The following is a 4,628-nucleotide window of genomic DNA, read 5'->3' as shown; positions in this document are numbered from 1 at the left end:
AGGACCGAGCCCTGGGGGACTCCGCTGCCCACACCCTCCCAGGTCGACATCGACCCGTCCACCACCACCCTCTGGGTGTGCCCCTGGAGCCAGTTTGCCACCCATGTGACTCTGCATTCATCAATGCCGCAGTCCCTCAGCTTGCCCACCAGAATTGGGTGGGACACTGTGTCTAAGTCCTTCTGGACGTTCAAGAAGATGACATCAACATCCTCCTTCATATCTAAGCTCTTTGTTACCTGGTCATAGAAAGAGACCAGGTTAGGCAGGATTGGCCTAGCACGAACCCATATTGGTTACCCCTCAACATCACTTCCTCTGCAGGGCTCTCACAAATGAGTTCTTTGCCTCAGTGTTCCTAAACAAGGGGCAAGACAAGTCTCACAATGGGATTGTAGCAGCTAGGCATGAGACTACTAAGCATTGACCTTGAGATGTTGCAGAGTCACTTGGAAGGACTGGATGTGTTTAAGTCAGCAGGCCCGGATGAGCTCCATCCAAGGGTACTGAAGGCACTGGCTGATGTCATTGCACAGGCAAGAATATTTGAGCACTTGTGGTGCACAGGCCAGGTCCTGGAGGACTGGAAAAGGGCCAATGTGGTCCCTATTTTCAAGAAGGGGAGGAAGGAGGATCCAGGCAACTATAAGCCAGTCAGTCTCACCTCCATCCTTGGCAAAGTCTTTGAAAAGATTATTAAGGCTCATATATGTGAGAGCCCAGCAGGAAAAATTATGTTAAGGGGAAACCAGCACAGGTTTGTAGCAGGTAGATAATGCCTGAGAAATCTAGTTTCTTTTTATGACCAGGTTACAAAACACCTGGGCACAGGAGTAGGGGTTGACATCATTTACTTAGACTTCAGGAAGGCCTTTGATACGGTATCCCACCCCATACTGGTGAACAAGTTAAGAGGCTGTGACTTGGATGATTATACAGTCTGGTGGGTGCCAAATTGGCTAGAGGGTCGTACCAAGAGAGTGGTGGTGGATGGGTTGGTATCAACCTGGAAGGATGTGGGCAGTGGGGTCCCACAGGGCTCGGTCCTTGGACTGATACTCTTGAATGTCTTCATCAGTGACTTGGATGAGGGAGTGAAGTGTACTCTGTCCAAGTTTGCGGATGATACAAAACTGTGGGGGAAAGTGGACACACCGGAGGGCAGGGAACAACAACAGGCAGATCTGGACAGGTTGGACAAATGGGCAGAAAACAATAGAATGCAATTTAACAAGGAGAAATTCAAAGTGCTGCACCTAGGGAGGAAAAATGTCCAGCACACCTACTGCCTAGGAAATGACCTGCTCAGTAGCATGGAAGTGGAAAGGGATCTTGGAGTCCTTGTGGACTCCAAGATGAACATGAGTTGACAATGTGATGAAGTCATCAGAAAAACTAACTGCACTTTATCATGCATCAGCAGATGCATGACAAACAGAACCAAGGAGGTGAGAGGCGACCTTGTGGCTGCCTATAAATTCATCATGGGGGTGCAGAAGGGCATTGGTGAGGCTCTACTCACCAAGGCGCCCCTGGGGTCACAAGAAATAATGGCCATAAGCTAGGAGAGAGCAGATTTAGACTGGACATCAGGAGGAACTTCTTCACAGTTAGAGTGGCCAGAATCTGGAATGGGCTCCCAAGGGAGGTGGTGTTCTCCCCTACCCTGGGGATCTTGAAGAGGAGGTTGGATGGGCATCTGGCTGGGGTCATCTGAACCCAGCACTCTTTCCTGCCTGTGCAGGGGGTTGGACTCAATGATCTATTGAGGTCCCTTCCAACCCTAACATCTATGAATCTATGAATGGGGGCGGCAACCTTGAGAGAGGATGCAGAAAAGGCTGAAATGCTCAATGCCTTTTTTGCCTTAGTCTTCACAGGCAAGGTCAGCTCCCAGACTACTGCACCTGGCAACGCAGTTTGGGGAGAAGGTAAGCAGCCAACAATGACAAAAGAACAGGTTAGGGACTATTTAGAAAAGCTGGATGTATACAGTTCCACAGGGCCAGTTAGGATGCACCCGAGGGTGCTGACAGAGTTGGTTGATGAGACTGCAGAACCACTGGCCATCATCCTTAAAAACTCATGGTGATCAGGAGAGGTCTGGGATGATTGGAAAAGGGCAAACATAGTGCCCCTATTTCAGAAAGGAGGATCCAGGGAACTATAGACCAGTGAGCCTCACCTCAGTGTCTGTAAAAATCATGAAGCAGATCCTCAAAGAATCCATTTATAAGCATTTGGAGGAGAAGAAAGAGATTAGGAACAGTTCACCAAGGATAAGTCATGCCTGATCAACCAGATTGCCTTCTATGATGAGATGACTGTCTCTGTTGGGTGTGGCGAGACCAGTGGATGTAGTATACCTTGATTTTAGCAAGGCTTTGGATATGGTCTCCCACATTCTTACTGGCAAGCTAAGGAAGTATGGGCTGGCAGAGTGGACTGTAAGGTAGACAGAAAACTGGCTGAAGCATCAGGCTCAGAGGGTAATAATAAATGGCTTGAGATCTAGGCAGCTGGTATCAAGTGGAGTGCCCCAGGGGTTTGTCCTGGGGATGGTTTTGTTTATTGTCTTCATCAATGACTTGGAAGATGGCAAATAGTGCACCCCCAGCAAGTTTGCAGATGACACCAAGCTGGGGTGAGTGGTAGGTACTCTGGAGGGTAGGGCTAGGATTCAGAGAGACCCAGACAAATTGGAGGACTGAGCCAAAAGAAATCTCATGAGGTTCAACAAGGACAAGAGAAAAGTCCTGCACTTAGAATGGGGTGCCTGACTTATGAGGACAGGGTGGGGGAACCAGGCTTATTTAGTTTGCAGAAGAGAAGACAGAGGGGATTTAATAGCAGCCTTCAACTACCTGAATGGTGGTTCAAAAGAGGATAGAGCTGGACTGTTCTCAGTGTTGGCAGATGACAGAACAAGGAGCAACAGTCACGAGTTGCAGCAAGGGAAGTTTAGGTTAGATCAGTGTTTCCCAACTGGTGTGCTGTGGCATTTTGGGCTGCAGCCACACCCACCTCCTGTCTGGTTGGAGCCACACCCCCAACCTGCTGCTGTGGGCAGCCAGACAGATGGGGAGGCGTGGCTCCAGCCAGTGATTCAAACACTGCACCACCCACTTCCTACCACTCTGCAGCAATCCATCACTTGCTCCCCCTTCCTCCCTGGTGTGCAGTGTTCAGCCGCTTGCCACCCTCCACCTCCCCCACCCCGCCCTGCTCTACAGTGTTCACCCAATCGCCACCACCCCCCTTTGTGTTCGGCCACTTGCTAACCCCCTCCCTGCTCGGCTGGTATGCCATGGGGCGGGGGAGGCCATGTAAGTGTGCCATGGGGTGAAAAAGGTTGGGAAACGCTGGATTAGATATTAGGAGAAACCTCTCTCACTAGCAAGGCAGTGAAGCACTGGAACAAGTTACCAAGAGAGGTTGTAGAATTTCCATCCTTGTCCTGCTTTGAACAGGGGGTTGGACTAGATGATCTTCTGAGGTCCCTTCCAGCCCTAATTTTCTATGATTCTATGACTTTGTGATTCTATGATTTGTGTTTGCATAGGGTATATAGCTATTATTGTACAATAGCTCAAAATACAGTCTTATCTTTGTATATGGTTTGTAGGGGAGTGTGTTGGGTGTAGTTGTGGGGTGGGTGTGTGCATATGGTAGGGTGTGGGGGGTGTAGGGTATGTTGTGGAGTATGTATATGTGGTGGGGTGTGGGGACTCCCACACACCCTTTCCCCCATGGTGTACAGCACCTGCCACTGGTGGCAGCAGCAGCAGCAGGTAGTGGGCACTTGAGGTGCTTATGGCCCACACAGGTGCTGCTGCTCAGCAGTGCACAGCTCAGGTCAGTTCTGGAAGCTGCATGTGGTGGCAAGGACTGGAGCCAGGCCAGCCTGCCTCTATGATGTGGGGCTCTCCACAGCACACGTGCAGCTCTTGGCACTCACATACAACCAGGGGAAGCTCCATGTGATGGACCTGGCTGCCTGCCTCACTCCCTGCCGCCATGTGCAGGTGCTGGGACTCCACCAGAAGTGAAGGGGAGCCCTGCTTCCTGCTTCCCAATGGACTCCATGTGGTGGCAGGGAGAAGGAAAGGCAGCCAATTCCATTGCACAGGGCTTTCCCACAGTGGCATGCGAGTGCCAGGAGCTGCACATGCATCGTAGGGAGCTCTGTGCAATAGAGGTGGACTGGCCTGGCTGTGCTCCTTGCTGCCATGTGCAGCTCCTGCAACTGGCCAGAGCCATGCTCCACCAGTGCCTGTGTGGACCATGAGCACCATGAGGGTCCACCACCTGCTACTGCTGGCAGCAGGACCTGTGTGCCATGAGGGGAGTGTGTGGGGGGTGCCCACATGCCCCCACCCTCCCTCACACCCCTCACACCCACACCCTGCCCACCTGAGGTCTGCAGTCCCACTGTTTCCCTGGGCATGGGATCCAGGCTCCACACTGATCGGCTGGTGAGAGACATGCTGGGATGGGATGGGCTCCACCTTTCCCCTAAAGGTAAGCGTGTGTTCTCTTCCAGGTTGGTGAACCTCCTTCGGCGGGCTTTAAACTAGGCTCGTCGGGGGAGGGGGAAGATGAGGGCGGAGGAGACGATGAGCTACCAG

The sequence above is a fragment of the Crocodylus porosus genome, unplaced genomic scaffold, assembly GCF_001723895.1.
Source record: "Crocodylus porosus isolate Cpor-Errol unplaced genomic scaffold, CroPor_comp1, whole genome shotgun sequence".
Taxonomy (NCBI): domain Eukaryota; kingdom Metazoa; phylum Chordata; order Crocodylia; family Crocodylidae; genus Crocodylus; species Crocodylus porosus.
The sequence above is the reverse complement of the archived record's forward strand: the minus strand, read 5'-3'. Positions refer to the sequence as shown.